This window comes from Pongo pygmaeus, chromosome 5, assembly GCF_028885625.2.
Source record: "Pongo pygmaeus isolate AG05252 chromosome 5, NHGRI_mPonPyg2-v2.0_pri, whole genome shotgun sequence".
Lineage (NCBI taxonomy): Eukaryota > Metazoa > Chordata > Mammalia > Primates > Hominidae > Pongo > Pongo pygmaeus.
In genome coordinates this window covers 132098586-132116470 of record NC_072378.2, presented here as the reverse complement: position 1 = coordinate 132116470, position 17885 = coordinate 132098586, and the positions used below count along the sequence as shown (strand labels likewise).

At 37.9% G+C, this 17885-nt stretch overlaps 1 pseudogene; it reads left to right on the top strand.

Annotated features, from left to right (window-relative positions):
• The first annotated feature begins 255 nt into the window (after positions 1-255).
• Positions 256-16380, top strand: LOC129039119 (large ribosomal subunit protein eL15-like; annotated as a pseudogene).
• Positions 16381-17885: the final 1505 nt, after the last annotated feature.

The following is a 17885-nucleotide window of genomic DNA, read 5'->3' as shown; positions in this document are numbered from 1 at the left end:
ATTTGCTCCTATATATAATCTCTGGGAAGGTTTGAGACCTGTTATTGGGCTTGCATCTACAAAGAGGGTAAAGAAAGGATTCTTGCTCCTCTGGGATGAAGGAGAGATGCCTACAGGGATCAGTTAGGTAACAAAATGAACAGAGAGAATTCAGAAGTGTAAGATCCAAAGGAGAGTAATAGAAACTGGGAAAATGGAAAACGCATGTACCATCCAAAGAGAGTGTGGGGTTCTAATTAGGGAAAAGGAGTCAGGATGGCGGGACCGAGGGAAAGCAAAAATATAAAGCAGATAAACTGTAAGTCTGCCTTTCTTCATGGTCCAGAACATGTAGCCCTCTTGCACAAATAACTCAAAATCTTCCTGCACTCAGCTATCATCAGACCCTCGGGTGATTAAAAAAAAATGCAAGCTAATTCACTGCAACCTCAGTGTTATCAGTACTGCACAAAGCCCTCTTCAGCACACAGCACAAGCACCATTCTAGAACATCCCCAGCAAGCCCTCGTCTCCTTGCAGTCTGCTCCTCTCTTGCTGGCCTGCCCATTGTTCCCTTGCAACACATTTTCATACATGCTTTAATAAATATGACTTTCTTTACCCACAAGTATCTTCATAAATTCTTTTTACCCCCACACCACTGGCCCCATATTTCCTACACAAACTCTTGGTATTCAGTCTTCCTTAAGTGTTTGTTAGAATTATTGAGATGAAGCCATTCAGTCCTGGGCTTTCCTTGTGGAAAGATTTTTAATTATAAAGCCAATTGTGGCAAGGCATGGTGGCTCATGCCTGTAATCCCAGCAATTTGGGAGGCCAAAGCCAGTGAATTGCTTGAGCCTCAGAGTTCAAAACTAGCCTGGGCAACATGATGAAACCCTATCGCTACAGTAAAAACAAATAATTAGCTGGGTGTGCTGGTACTGCCTGTAGTCCCAGCTATTCAGAAGGCTGAGTTAGGAAAAATCACCTGAGCCCAGGTGATCAAGGCTACAGTGAGCTGAGATGACACCACTGCACTCCAGCCTGGGTGACAGAGTGAGACCCTGTCTCAAAAAATAAAAATAAAAAAAAAAAGTTAATTGCTTTACTTGATATAGTATTTTTTTCCTAGGTCAGTTTTTTGTAATTTCTAGGAATTTTTCCATTCCATCATTTTGTCCATAAAGTTGTTCATAATATTCTCTTATGATATTTTTAACTTCTATAATATATATACTTATGCCCCTTCCATTGTTTCTGGTTTTGATGGAGATTTCTGTCTTCTCTCTTTTCATATTGGCTAGCCCAACTAAAAGTTTGTCAGTTTTGTTAACCTTTTCAAAGAACCAACTTTTAGTTTAATGGATTTTTCTATTATTTTTTGTTTTTCATTTCACTGGTTGCTATTCTGTATTTTATTTTTCTCTGTCTTCTACTTTGTTTGACATGCTAATAATTTTCTAGCTTCTTAAAGTGAGAATTTATATGATTGGTTTCAGATCTTTATTCTTTTGTAATGTAAGCATTTAAAGCTATACATTTCTTTCTAATATGTAATGTTATATATTAATAGATATATTAGATAGATATTATATATAATAGATCTGAAATCAATATTATACATATAATATTAGACAGAAATTTATAGCTAGCATATTCTATTCCCAAATAATGTTCTAGGTACTCCAGGAAGGAATGTCAATTCTGCTGTTGTCGAATAGAATGTTCTGTATATGCTAATTAGGTCAAGTTGGTCAATAGCATTGTGTAGGTCTATATCCTCAGCAATTTTCTGTTTAGTTTTTTAAAAAGTGATTGCTGAGAGAGGAGTCTTGAAATCTCTAACTATAGTTGTTGAGGTGTCTATTTGTCCTTTCAATTAGGTTTATTTTGCTGTTTACTGTTGGGTAGGTATATGTTTGTAATTGTTAAATCTTCCTGATGTATTATCCATTTAATCATTATGAAATGCCATCCTTCATCTCTATGCTGATAATTTTTTAGCCTTAAATTTTCTAGTGTTCTATTTCTTGTCTTAAAACTGATTTTTTTTTCATTTTAATTTAGCTTATCCAGCTCTCTTATGGTTACCAATTATATAATATATCTTTTCTTATTCTTTTACTTTAAATCTAAAATCTTGCTTTTGGTTAGTCTGACAATCTCTGCCTTTTAAATTGAGTATTTGATCATTCATATTTAATGTAATGATTGATGTTCCAATTTATGCCTGCCACTTTGCTATTTGTTATATCTAATTTTTTGTCTCTCTCTTCCTCCTTTACTTCTTTGAATGTATTAAAAATGCTTTTTATTATACCAAATTCATTTCTCTGTTGAATTTTAGCTTTTTTAAAAGTTATTCTCTAGTCATTAGCCATTGTTCTAGGAGTTACAATATGTATTTTCAATTTATCACCTACTTCAGATTGAAACTGACTTAATTCTGGTAAAATATAGCAATTTTCATGTAATACATATCCATTTATTCATCCCTCTTTTCTGTTATTACTGTCATATATTAATCTATATGTCTTGTAAAGTCAGTGTTGCAGTGTTACAATCATAGCTTTAAATAATCTCATGCTTTTTAAAGAAATTAAAAGTAGGCATATATATGTATATATATACACACGTATATGTATATACATATCTGCATACACACACTAATTTTTTCCCTGTGTATGAGTCATAATATCTTCTTTGCATGAATTGTAGTTTTAGTTGAAAACTTGACTTTTAAATGTATAACAACTCTGAATTCTGATTATTTTTCTGTTTTTTGTTTGTTTGTTTTTACCAGTGTTGTCACTTTTACAAAGCAGTGTTTTCACACTGCACTATGTTTCTATCAAATTAAGTCTATCCCTACAGTGGCTAAAAGCTACAAACTCCCACTGTTGTTATCTAAAGCTCCAGCAGTTTTTCAGGAGTAAAAAAGGCCAGCTTGACTGCCTATGATCAATTTACAGAACCCTGAAATGGGTGTTGTTGAGAGTATTGTTCATTTTAATACTTGCATTTTGTGGAATGAATTTGCCACTCTTTTCACTTTCATATCTGGATTTTTAAATAAGTACTGGAAATTAGATTTTTTTCCATTTTTAAATATTGGCAAATGAGTCAGTATTTTTAAAAACACCACGGAAGCCAAAAAAAAAGGTACCTGTGAGACTGACTTATCCTTAGGCTTCTAATGTGCAAACTCTGTCCTAAGGGTGTACCAGTTATGTCTGCAAAGGATTAAAATTTTTCCTCAGCCTTCATTTATTTAAACTGTAGGCTAGGAATTCCCTATCTATGCCAATGTCTACTCTATAAATACTAAATCACATTATCTCAATCCCTTTCTATCCTTTTGGATAACTCAGTGATTGGCGTAGTATAGAAAGAGCCAAAATGTGTTGAGCTGTTAAGGTTTAAGATTGTTAAGAAGGGGCTGGATTCTCAATGTATAATTGATATGTTGTTCCAAAAGAAAGGGGGTTTCATGCTGGATAGCAAAGATAACAGATGTTCACCAGAATTTCACTGGTTCCTATTTATTGTTGAAATTCTCTAAAATTATGAAGTCTCCATGGGCAGTTTCCTCTGAGACAAATTGCTATAAAGGGCCACTCCTTCTACTTATTGTGGGCATCCTGTCTGTTCTTTGGATATTATTCTGAATTTTAGGAAATGTATGGAAGAGACAAAAATCTACACATTTCTAGTCTGGTGTGTATATACAATTGTCCAGTGTCCTTATAAGCCTTCATCCCACTGGGTAAGAAGGGATTGAGATGGTAGAGGTAGGGGAGGGAAAATGAGATCATATCATCTCAATACTTTTCAGTATCTTTGTGATAACTCAGTGTTTGGAGATAGATGTTTTCATCATTCCTGTTTTCTCTCCTGCCTTTAATCTTTCCCAGGATAGTGTCTAGATGTTTATTGGCAGGATTTGGACAGGATTGTTGTGGCAGTGTGAGATGGGCCTTGCATTGGCTTGCTTCACTTTGAGTTCTTCATTATGTCCTTGCTGATCTATGTGCTCAGTGTCTGTTCTGATATGGTCCCTGGGAACTTTCCACTTGTATCCTCTGAGATGCCGCTGGCAAATTTCTGACTTGTTTTCTTAGCTTCATCAAGGCTCAGAGGTCTTTTATAGCTAAACTCTACCTCAGTTCATGGTACAGTGGCAGACACCTCTGAATACAGCCACCTTCTCCATAAAGCCATGGTCTAAGCTCTTTAATTTTGGCTCTCTGGGTTAGGATAACTTTATCTTTAACTGTGAAGTCCACAGTATTACTCCAGTGACTCTCAACTCAGGTACCTACCATAGACCCAAATGTCATGGGGTAGCTTCTGGATTGTTCTCTTCCTACAGGAGAGTCAATGAAGCTTCAAAGTGCTACCTTGGATTCTGCTTAGACACACTGTGCAGCTGTTTATTCCTGGAAGTAGCACCTGCGTATTGATGAGGGGAACATTTGTCCAACAGTCTCCTCCTCCATGAGGTCCAATCAAAATGCAGGGTACAAACATCTGTACTTCAGGCTTTCTACCAACCTCACCTAACACTTAGCCCCAAATCTAGGATTTCAGCTTACCATAAAGTAAAGGCATCATAAAGGTGTGTAATTGGGAGCTCCCCTTAACTCTTTTCACTCTTTTTCCACACTCCACAGAGTCAAAAAGTCAACTTTCTCTCATTCCAGGGTAGCAGAGACTTCCTGTACATCATCTCCTGACTTTTTTCTAACCAGGGTTTATAGTAAACTGAATATTCAAGTCTTTCAGACCGTACTCTTAATAATGCTTGTGAGAGTTTAAGAAGTTTCGAAATAATTTTCTCTCTTAACAGCACCTTGCTTTGCTGGGTAGTAAAAGTTATATTTTTGCAGCAAAAAGCTAACAATAATACTTTCTTTTTTTTGTATATTTGGCATAATGAAGCCAAGCCTCCCTACCTTATCTCCTTCCCCATGCCTGAGGCAAATGGATAATTCTGGTTGATTAGGGATCAAATCACACACACAGGAAAACAAAACCAAGGAAACGCCGTCATTCTTTTCAAAAATTATTACTCGCTTATGCCCCTGCTAGTATATGACCATAACATGTACATATAAAAAATCTTAACAATTTAAAAAAATTCACCAGTATGGGATGTCAATTTTTTTCTACTGATAAATCATCAAAGCTGGTTATGTATGATCATGGGAAGCAGAGAGCCAAGCCAGAGGCAAGAACATGGCCTTCCTTTTCACCTACCTAGGAGAATATTTGCTACAAATAAACTAAGCAAAATAAGCACACAGAGAAAAATAAGACCAAAAAGAAATTAGCAGAGCATTAGGTACCTATGGGACATATAATTAGCATACGTGTATTAGGATTCTACAAAAACGATGGCTAGAAACAATATCTGAAAGAATAATAGAATAACACTTTTCCATTTCGAAGAAAACTATGAACCGACAGATTCCAGAATTTTAACAAATGCCAAGCAGAATAGACACCGAAAGACCACACCAAGGCATCTCACAGTCAAACTGCTGAAAAAGAGTATTTTTAAAAATCTTAAAAGCAGCTAGACAAAAAGATACATTGTATACAAAGGGTAAAAAGATAAGAATTATGTAAGACTTCTTGTCCGAATGAGTTTGAGCCAGAAGAAAATGGAGTGATATCTTTAAAGTACAGAGAGAGAGAAAACATTTATCAAACTTTAATTCTTTACCCAGTGATGTAGTTTGGCTCTGTGTCTCCACCCAAATCTCATGTTGAATTGTAATTCCTAGTGTTGGGGAAGGGACCTGGTGGGAGGTGACTGAATCATGGGGACGGATTTTCCCCCTTGCTGGTCTCATGATAGTGAGTGAGTTCTCATGAGAACTGATGGCTTAAAAGTGTGTGGCCCCTCCCCCTTCACTCTCTCTCCTGTTGCCATGTGAAGAAGGTGCTTGCTTCCCTTTTGCCCTTCAGCAATGATTATAAGTTTCCTGAGGCCTGCCTGCTATGCTTCGTGTACAGCCTGTGGAACTGAGAGTCAATTAAACCTCTTTTCTTCATAAATTATGTAGTTTCAGGTAGTTCTTTGTAGCAGTGTGAGAATGGACTTACACATCCAGTGAAAATGTCTTTAAAAAACAAAGATATAATAAAGACATATTCAGACCAACAAAACAGAGAATATATCCCCGGAATTGCACTATGAAAAATATTAAAGGAGATTCTTCAGGCAGAAGGAAAACGATACCAGGCTAAAATTTAGATCTATAAAAAAGAATAAAGAGTACAGAAATTACAAATGTTTGGATAAATATAATTTTTCTCATTTTTATCTCTTTAAAGTATAATTCAATTGAGCCAATTAATGTGAATTTATCATGGGATTTGCAACATACACAGAAGTCAGACACACAGCATGAGAGGGTGAAATGGAATTAGAACTACTCCAGTTAAGCCAGATGTGGTGACTCATGCTTGTAATCCCAGCACTTTGAGAGGCTGAGGCGGATGGATGGCTTGAGCCCCAGAGTTGAAGACCAGTCTGGGCAACATGGTAAAACCCTGTTTCTACTAAAAATACAAAAAAATTGGCTGGGCATGGTGGCACGTGCCTGTAGTCACAGCTACTTGGGAGGCTGAGGTACAAGAATCACTTGGGCCCAGGACGCAGAGGTTGCAGTGAGCAGGGATCATGCCACTGCACTCAAGCCTGGGCAACAGAGCAAGATTCTGTCCCCCCAAAAAAGAGAGAGAGATGAACAAATTAAATTCAGATAAGCAAAGGGAAGAAAATAATACAAGAAAAAGAAAGAGATGAACAAATTAAATTCAGATAAGCAAAGGGAAGAAAATAATACAAGAAAAGTGTAGAAATTAATGAAATTGAAAGCAAAAAAAAAGTAGAGAAATCAATAATATCAAAAGATTTGTGTTTGTTTGAGATAGGATCTTACTCTGTCACCCAGGCTGAAGTGCAGTGGACAGATCATGGCTGCAGCCTTGACTTCCTAGGCTCAAGCAATTCTCCCACCTCAGCCTCCCAAGTAGCTGGGACCAAAGGCGTTCACCACCATGCCCTGCTAATTAAAAAAAAAAATTTTTGTAGAGGTCAGGTCCCACTATGTTGCCCAGGCTGATCACAAACTCCTGGGCTCAAGTCATTCACCCACGTTGGCCTGTGAAGTGCTGGGATTACAGGCCTGAGCCCCTATGCCCAGCAAAAGATGTTTCTTTGAAAAGCTTAATAAAATTGATAAACTTCTAATCATACCTATCAGGAAAAAAAGAAGTCACAAATTCCCAACATTGTGAATGGAACAGGTGACACAAACACTACAGATCCTACAGATCTGGGACTTCAACATAACTTTTTGGGGAACACAATTCAAACCACAACTACTGAATGAGGTTAAGACATGATGGATGTGATAAACTGGGAGAAAAGAAAAGAGGTCATGATAAGGTCAAAGAACAAGAGTAGTAGAAAGGAGGGTGGTTGAAGGAATAAGTGGCTCTAGTGAGAAACTAGAATACTGAATGCCTATACATAGGTCAATACCTGTTGAATAGTACACCTAAAATCAAAACATTTGGTGTATATAAAATATACCTACTAATGGAAAATTTTTAAAATAAAAAATGAATTAATGCAAACAGGGACTTCTGGGAAAAGAGGATGGATCTACCATACACATTTATATTCACTTTCTTGATTTTTTTTTTTTTTTTAGAGACAGTATGTTTCTCTTGTCACCCAGACTCTTGAGTGCAGTGGTACAATCATATCCTCACTACAGCCTTCAAATCCTAGGCTCAAGTGATGCTCCCACCCTAGCCTCTCAAATAGTTGGAACTACAGGTGGAAGCCAATGCACCTGGCTGATTTTTAAATTTTTGGTAGAGACAGGGTTTTGCTTTGTTGCCCTAACTTCAAGCAATTCTCCTGCCTTGGCCTCCCAGTGTGCTGGGATAACAGGTATGAGCCACCATGCCAGGCTCGGTTTTTTTTAAAAGACATAAATCTGTAAAGACAAAGAGGGTGATTAATAGAATATTAGGTGGACAAACAAATGGACACTTGGTAATTGCTTTAGGAGGCCCAAGAAAGTTTAACCCTAAAACAAAAGTGGAGACAGTCAAGATGCAGCCAGGGGCCAGGCCCTGTGGCTCACACCTGTAATCCCAGCACTTTGGGAGGCCGAGGCGGGCAAATCACGAGGTCAGGAGTTTAAGACCAGCCTGGCCAACATGATGAAACCCTGTCTCTACTAAAAATACAAAAATTAGCTGGGTGTAGTGGCAAGAGCCTGTAATCCCAACTACTCGGGAGGCTGAGGCAGGGGAATTGCTTGAACCTGAGAGGCAGAGGTTGCAGTGAGCCAAGATCGTGCCACTGCTCTCCTGCCTGGGTGACAGAGGGAGACTCCATCTCAAAAAGAAAAAAAAAAGAAAGAAAAGATGCAACCAGGTTGAGCTGCACCAGGTAGTTCTGTTAGAGGATGAAGGTAGGACTAGGAAACAAGAGAGTTGGTTAAAAATCTTTTTAAGAAGCTGTTAGAAGGCCAGATTATTTTTCTGCCTCCATGTAGCTGGTGACTGTCTCTTCCCTTTTATCAAGAGAAAACTGGAGGTGAGGTCTAGTCTATGAAGAAAATAAAACCAGAGCCCTTGGACTCTAGGATTCCAGAAAAGAGAAGAAAACCTTTATCATATTAATATATTTAATTAATTAACATATCATTACCATAATAATGTGGAAAATTGATTGCAAATGTTTATACTGAATAATAATATACCTGCCCTTTGAACACACTGTATACCAAGGACTGTATTAGAAACAATAGGGATAAAGAAAAGAAAAAAAGAATGGCCCATTCTTACAAGAAATTTCTAGCCCAGTGGGGAGGACAGAGAAATACATTAACAGTTAATTGCAATTCAGTGTGTTAACAGCTATGAAAGAAAAGTACAATGTATTGGAGCCCGTCAGAAAGGTACCAATTCCAAATTAAGAGCCATAGTCCTTTTGACCATCATTGTTTACACCTATCCTGTAGTCCACATTGGAAAACCTATTCTCCTGACAGCCACTAGAAGGGGCAGCCCCACAGATCCTGGGACATGGCACTGCCCCATGACTAATTTGAACAGAGAGGGAGGCCTCACAGAAACCCAGCAACCCATTGACTCAGCTGGGACTGAGGTTTCCTTGGCTTGGCTTGAGGTTTTCTGTTGCTTGAGAATTCTGCAGCAAACATAGCTGGAAGATCATGACGTATTAGGCTGGTGCAAAAGTAACTGTGGTTTTTACAATTAAAAGTAATGACAAAAACCGCGATTACTTTTGCGCCAACCTAATAGAAAAAGGGGCTGAGGGAGACCATGCTGTGCTGTGTGCAAGTCAGCAGAGGAATCTGCCATACACAGACAGGCAAGCACGGAGCGAGCTCTTGGAAAGAAACGGAGATAGGAGGGAACATGAAGTGACCTGATTGTCGGGCCCTAGCCCCCATCTGCGTGGCTCTACTCTCCCTCACCTACTGTCTTTGGGTTTTAAATACTTCTTTATTCTTAAAACAATGTCCCTTGTTTTTGTCGTGATCTAATTTTAGTTGGTTTCTTTTATTAAATACAAAAAGTACTGGGGTCATAGAAGACTTCCTAAAGAAAGTGATGCCTGAGCAAATCTTGAAGGACCAGCAAGATTTAGGCAAAGAATAAGAGAGAAGATAATATTTCAGGATGAAGAAGCCACATACACAGATTCATAGGCATGACAGTTTTGCTTCTTCCAAGACCTGCAGTGCAAGCACTCAAATGCACTGAAGCTTATCACAGCTGGACAGAGAGAGGCCAGAAACGTGCAGCTGACATCTAGGCACTGAATGAATGAGGTGATTAAGTTAGCTCTTCGCCCACCCATATCTTGGAAAATTCTTTTCTACAACTCAGAAAAAGATAAATAAGATTACTGGAAAGTTTGGCAAGCCAATTAAAGACAGGATGAGTTGTGATACTTGGTTCCAAGGGAAAGATTTACAGGAATAATACTATGGGTAAATATTCTATGTACAAAATTATTCCAATGGGAGAAAACAGCTTCCAAAAATATCTTCATTGTCTATGAACTATATGTAAAATCATTTTAAGAAATTAATGTAAGATGAATGGAATGGTAATTATGTACAAGTTGCAAATTTTCCATGTAGATCTAAAATCAAGTAATTCTGAGAACTTGCTATCAACAAACTGAGGACCAAATATTAAAACTGACTTTATTATAGCATAAAAACATTAAATATAAAGAAATCTCCCATATTATTTGGATTATCATACTTTTTCTTTAGAAAGTGTTTAAACTGCAGCCAGGCACAGTGGCTCATGCCTGTAATCCCAGCACTTTGGGAGGCCGAGGCAGGCGGATCATGAGGTCAGGAGATCGAGACCTTCCTGGCTAACACGGTAAAACTACATCTCTACTAAAAATACAAAAAGATTAGCTGGTCGTGGTGGTGGGCACCTGTAGTCCCAACTGCTGGGGAGGCTGAGGCAGGAGAATGGTGTGAAACTGGGAGGCGGAGCTTGCAGTGAGCCGAGATGGCGCCACTGCACTCCAGCCTAGGTGACAGAGCAAGACTCTGTCTCAAAAAAAAAAAAAACAAAAAAAAACAAAGTGTTTAAACTGCAATAATTTTATTAAAATATATTCAAATTAAAATGAAATTTGAAGATTGAAAAATGTTTCAATAACTTTACTATTGGTAATGTATTTCCTGACTAGGAAAAAAAGGAACATTAAAAATTAACTCTTTTAGTAAATTGATTTGGAAAATCAAGGCAAAAATATATATATGTATATATACGTTATATATATAATAAATATATATATATAACGTAAATATATATACATAAATATACGTATATATATACATATGTATATATACTGGAGTGCAGTGGCATAATCTCCACTCACTGCAACCTCTGTCTCCTGGGTTCAAGCAATTCTCCTGCCTCAGCCTCCTGAGTAGCTGGGATTATAGGCATGTACCACCATGCTCAGCTAATTTTTGTATTTTTAGTAAAGACAGGGCTTCACTGGGTTGGCCAGGCTGGTCTCGAACTCCTGACCTCAGGTGATCCACCTGCCTCGGCCTCCCAAAGTGCCAGGATTACAGGCATGAGCCACTGTGCCCGGCCGACTTCCAGTTTCTGAAAGCATAAATCACATCTTCCACAAACTGAAACACTCAGCAAATTGATCTGATCAGGAATGGGAACTAACAATAATGATAGCTATCATTTTATTAAGTGCCACCATGTGCTAATCATGGTGCTGGGAACTTTAGCCATTCATTCATTTTTCACCTCTTCGTTCATTGATTTTTTAAAAAAATTCATTTATTCACCAAATACTTACAGAGGTCTTACAATGAGGCCAGCATTATTCTAGGCTCAGTACCCAAGAGTAAGAGAACATCAGGCTACTCAAGTTTAGTCTAGTGAAGAGACATAGATATGAATCAAATGAAGTGCAGAGAATTATAAATGTAAAAATTGTAATAAATACTCTGGTGAAAAAGGACCAGGGGCAAGGAGAACATATAACTGGATGTATGTAGCTGAACCAATCTGTAGCAGCAGTAGGATGTGGTCAAAGAAGGGTTCCCTAAGGAAGTGATGCTTGAGCCAAGATTTGAGTGATAAGTAGGGCTTAGAACTAAAGGAAGTGGAAATAAGACCACAGACCTAGATGATTTTGAAACATGAATTTTGTTGGTTGTGTAAAATGTGTATATAGGAAGAAATGAGACAGATTGGCCATGAGTCACCAACTGGAGACTATTCATACATCAGTTCTTAAGCCACCAATTTTATGGGTTCCCTTTTATAGATGAGAATAATTCAAGGTCCCTCAACATTGTCAGATATAGTTTTATAAATCAGAGAGGAGGAAGGCATTTGAACTCATAAGTAAACCAACTTCAAAGGGCTAATAAATGAAAATATACACTTGAAAAGCGATTTGGGTATTTGCATTTGAAAATTAGGGAGAGAAGCAGTAAATTAAGTCATATACATTTGAAAATAGATTCAAATATATATTTTGAAAACAGTGGAAGTTGCAGCAAATCTTAAAAGTTATACATTTGAAAGGAGATTGGAAAAGAGAGCAAGACACAGAATGATTTTGAGGAAGGAAATCAGTAAAGATACTTTTTGTTTTGATTTAACTTAAGTTCTGAGATACTGTAAGTAGCAAGTATTCTATTGAGGGCTGTAATAGGGAAATGAATGTCTTTTGTTTTTTCTCCTCAAACATAAAAAGTTGAACTTGTGTAGACATTTCATAGGAATAAGTTCTGTGCAAACAGCAAAAGTGAAATATAAAGATGCATTTTGGTTATTTTTACACTTTCTTCAGAATAGAGACATTTGAATCTTGTGAATCACAAACTGTAAAATGCAGCAAGTTTTTATTTTAGTAAATTATTATGTATCTTTGAAAACGGGGATGGAAACTCTGTAAGTCACAATGTGAGGCCGTTATCACTCTGTCCACAAGGAAGCAGTAGGCTCCTCAGCTCAGAGTTAAGGCTGCCACAAGAGATGAATGGGCAGCTCAGCTCTCCAGCAGTTGCTGTATTATAAACACAGTGAAATAATCACAGAGACAAAAAGGACTTTAAGGATTCACTCAAGTATGCTCTTCGGCAGTGAGCCGTGATTAGGGCCCGCTGGGAAACAGCTGCTGATGACAGCCCAGTCTGGCAGCCCCTGCGAGAGGTGGAGTTGCTTTTGTGGAGCAAATTTGGGCTTCAAGCTAACAATGATTCGAGTGGACCTTGAAGCAAACAATCAAAGGTGCCTCATAGAGAGCCTTGTTGCCACGCGACTCTATTACGTCAAGAAAATAAATAATGATAAATAATAAGATCATATCAGCTGCCACTTATTGGACATTTAAAATATGCTAGGCACTGAGCTATGTGATTGCAGATTGTCTCCACTTGGGACTACTTCACTTGTGCTGACAAAACAGAACCACCTAGAGAGCTGTGCCTCTATCAGTCCTCTGCCTGAGGCAGGGATCACCATCTCTTTTCATGAGAAAACTAAAAGGTTTCCAGTCCTTTTGTTACAGTCCATTTTACCAATGAACTATATTTTAAACCAATTCCCTTTGTATAGAGTTGGATATGAGGTTGTTTCCAATCTTGTAACTCCCAAGAATGTTACAAAGAATATCTTTGCACATACCGTATTTCCCAGTGTGACTACATCTGTAGGATTCACACTTACAAGTGAAAATGCTGGGTCACTTTTTTAAGTCTCTAAAGATCCTTGCAAATAGTCCTCTATGTAGGGTGAATGGATTTACTCTCCCACAAGCAATGCATGACAGATCCTGTCCCACTCCCGCAACTTCTCAATATATAGTGATAACAATAATAGCAGCCACATGTTGGTATCTACTACATTCTAGGCGCTATTCTAAATGATTTATATACATTAAGTCACTTAATCCTCACAGAACTCTAAGAGATAAGTACTATTATTTCATTACCACTTTATAGATGAGGAAACTGAGGCAAATAGAGATGAACACATTTGCCCAAGGTGACACAACTAGTCACACAGGCAGGCTTTTAATTTAGGGTTCGTGCTTTTAAATCCATGGTTATACTGCTCAAGTTTTATTTTTGCAATCTGATGGATGAAAAGAGAGTACCTCATTGAAGGGTCTATTTGTATTTCTCAGATAATAAGATTGACATTCTTTGTGTAATAATTTGCTTTGCCCCCTCCTGGGAATTGGCCATTCCTTTTTGTTTCTTCATTTTTCTACCAGGCTCCTGGGCTTTCACTTATTGACTCATCATACAGTCAAGACATTTTGACTTTACTTATGACTTTTGCTCCTAAGTGTTTTTTTTTCTATGCAGTATTTTGTTTTTATGTAGTTGCATTTATTGATCTTTTATGGTTTCAGGTTTTTATGTCATACTTAAAATTCTTTCTTCTAAGTTGTATGAAATTTTTTAATTCTAGATATGGGTTTTATTTTACAAACAGCTACCTATTTTTTCTAAAACCATCTATTGAATATCTTTTTCCTACCTGTTCCAGTCATCACAGCTGCATAACAAACCACCCCAAAATTAGTGGCATAGCTGAAAAACCATTAGATAGTCGCATGCCACATAATGGTGTTTTGGTGGATAATGGACCACATATCCAACAGTTGTCCTAAAAGATTATAATGACCTGTTTTCACTGTACATTTTCTAAGTTTAGATACTCAAATATTTGTCATTATGTTACAGTTGCCTACAGTATTCTGTACACTAACATGGTATACAGGTTTGTAGCCTAGGTGTGTAGTAGGTTGTACCATCTAGATTTGTGTAAGTACACTCTATGATGTTTTCACAACAATGAAATCACCTAAAGACCCATTTCTCTGAATATCCCCATCATTAAGCAGCACATGATTGTATTATGCTCACAAGTTCTGTGGGTCAGGAATTTAGAAATGTCACAGCAGGTAAGGCTGTCTCTACTCCACGATATTTGGAGTCCTCAACTGTGTTAAGGAAGAGGGCTGCCATATTGATAAACTTTTTATTGTATTGAAGATTGTCTATGATATTCAATTCCCCTTAATTCAGCACACCCAGAATCCAGTTCCGTAATTTCTCCCCAGAGACTCTGGTATATGGGAACTATATCCTGTGTCTCATTTGGTCTAAGTCCTTTTTCTCCCCTCGCAGGCCCGATGCTCACACGACTCAGCTGTGTTGTCACTTGACCCTACTTATTGGTCTGGCTAAAAGGGACGGGGAGCTACATCCAGAGGTGGGCATGTGTTTTTTTGTTTTTTTTTTTTAAGGTCTCAGCTCATCTTCAAGGTGGTGGGTACTAGTTTGAAAAAGGAAGAGTGGACCCAGTTCTGCAGGTTTGGAGTCCTGTTTTCTAGCAGAGAATAGGCAGCTTTTGAAGAGTATTCAAAAGCTGAGATATCTTTGTCTGAGATATGGGGCCCGGACCCATGGCAGAACAAGACATTGTGTGATACTTCATATAAGTCATTCCTTAATTCTTTGGTCATTTCTGGGAACAGCGTGAAGGCGTATTTTTGACCTTTTGAAGCAACAGCAGGGAAAGTTGTTGCTTGTATTACCTTACGCTTTCAGTGTTTCACATCCCTTTTCATTGTTCTCATGATATCATTTCCTATCATACGCCAAATACATCCTAAGTACTTCTGTGTCCATCTGTTTCTGTGGAACCCCAGAGCAGTCATAAAACATATTTAAAAATAGTTGTGTATTAGGCTCCAGCGTGTTTGCAAATCTGTTTCCTAAATATACTTACTCACACAAGTTCCTCCTTTGGTTACAGATATTTTATTAGATTTGTGTTTGAGGAGTGGGTGAAAAGAAGGGGAGTGGTAGCAGGAAAGAAGGAAAGAGTATGGTTAGGTTGTGCCCAGGATCCATGAATCCTAAATGGACAGCATCCAAAATGAATTATTTCAGGGGCTTCTGTAGCTGTTTGTAAATACAGGTAGTTAAGGAAGTAGCATGATATGGCGAAAAAAGGATTTGGAATCAGAATGCCTTTATTGAAGTCCTAGTTTCTCTATGGAAAGTGGGATGACCATAGTCAAGTCATTTGACTTCTTTCTGTTGTGGTTTCCACATTTGAAAAAATGAGAATAATAATACTATCTGCCCTGCCAATTTCAAAAAGAGCTATTTGAAATATTAATTAAGATTCTGGACATGGCTTTCCCTCTGGTGGCAACCATCAGGTAAGCCACGGTGGGTGCATACAAGTACATCCAGGAACTATGGAGAAAGAAGCAGTCTGATGTCATATACTTTCTTCTGAGGGTCCGCTGCTGGTAGTACTACCAGCTCTCTGCTTTCCACAGGGCTCCCCACCCCACCTGGCCTGATGAAGCACGCCGACTAGGCTACAAGGCCAAGCAAGATTATAGGAATCGTGTTCGCCGTGGTGGCTGAAAACGTCCAGTTCCTAAGGGTGTAACTTACGGCAAGCCTGTCCATCATGGTGTTAACCAGCTAAAGTTTGCTCGAAGCCTTCAGTCCTTTGTAGAGGAGCGAGCTGGATGCCACTGTGGGGCTCTAAGAATCCTCAGTTCTTACTGGGCTGGTGAAGCTTCCACATACAAATTTTTTGAGGTTATCCTCATCAATCCATTCCATAAAGCTATCAGAAGAAATCCTGACACCCGATGGATCACCAAAAACCGGTCCACAAGCACAGGGAGCTGCATGGGCTGACATCTGCAGGCTGAAAGAGCCGGGGCCTTGGAAGGGCCATAAGCTCCACCACACTATTGGTGGTTCTCGCTGGGCAGCTATTCTCTAGCTCCACTGTTACCGTGAATACAAGTAAAGTTTGTACAATTCATACCTAATAAACAATTTAGGACAGGAAAAAGAAAAGATTCTGGACATGAAACACTTTGTAAATTTTAAGAGACCATTTAGGTTGGTGATGATCTTCCTGTTGCAGTTAGCATTGAATAGTTATAAGCTAAAGGCAAACTATTCCTAAAGGGTGAATTTGCCACTTGAAGTGATGGTTTCTTTCCTATAAAATTTCTTGCATTTTATTTTTTAATATTTCAAACTAAATAAATGTTGTCAAATGAAACCTGGAAATATTTTATGTTTTAAATTAATAATCATTTCTAGTTTCATACCATGAATATTGAAAAAAAGTTTTTATATCCTCAAAAAAAAAAAAATCTACAGGTTATAACCACAGAGAAGGCAAACTGGTTTTTCCTATGCTCCTAAGCACTTTCTACCCAGAGGGACAGCTGTATAAGTTTTTAGACATATCTGAGGATCCAAAGTAAACTTCTAAATATACAGAACTCCATGCAAGAAAATGATACTTTATTTTAAAGTGAAATTTGAGTTTAAAAATAAAAGTGTTTTTTAATAAGTTCTGTGCTGAGATAACCAGGCCTGCCCTGTCTCCACCTCTCCCCACTATAATTATCTTTGTTCCCCCAAAAATCACATAAGGTTTCTTTCTTGCTTAACATTACTTCTTTCTGCCTCATCCTGGCCTATTCTCACTTCCTTTGGGTCTGTTGCTCCCAGGTGACATGTAGAGTTTTCAGGTAATAAGCAATATTTAACTATCCTTTCTTAAGGAAGATTCTGGATATTCCTTGATTCTCTTTCCTCACTTTCAATATCTCCTGTATCTCCTGTTTCTTTCTTTCCAAAAATGTATTATTATGATTATATAATATACATAAAGTAATTAGACCCAGTAATACAGTTATTATTATTAGGAATAACTAAATATTTTGCCAATTTAAAATCACTCTTTAACTAATAGTAGAAAGAAATCCTTGAAAGATGTTATCCTACTAAAGAAACAGCACATTGAAATGATTCTCTTGGATATATAACAAGCTTGCAATGAAAAACAATTAAGCTCATAAAAATATAATCCCTTGGCTTGTCTAGCATCCTACCTGCCCTGCCAAAGAAAAGAAAATGTGCTTATCAAATCAAATTATTCCAGTTGGTTGTTCTTAATCAAATCACTGGCATAACTGCCGAATCCATTCGCTTGGGCGGCCTGCCACACACTCCTAATAGAATCAAATAGAACCAAAACGCTAGGCATGTTAACAAAGGTGAAACCAAGACAGAGCAGGGAACTGGACAATTCCATTGTTCTCCTAAGCCCAGGGGAAAGAGGGCCCCTGCTGTGATCACCCACATTTCAGCCCTATGATCCTCTGTGGGGGATGTTAGACTTTCAAAGTGGCATGTGTTTTCTTTTTGTTTGTTGGTTTGCTTGCTTTTTTGAAACAGAGTTTCGCTCTTATGATCCAGGCTTGAGTG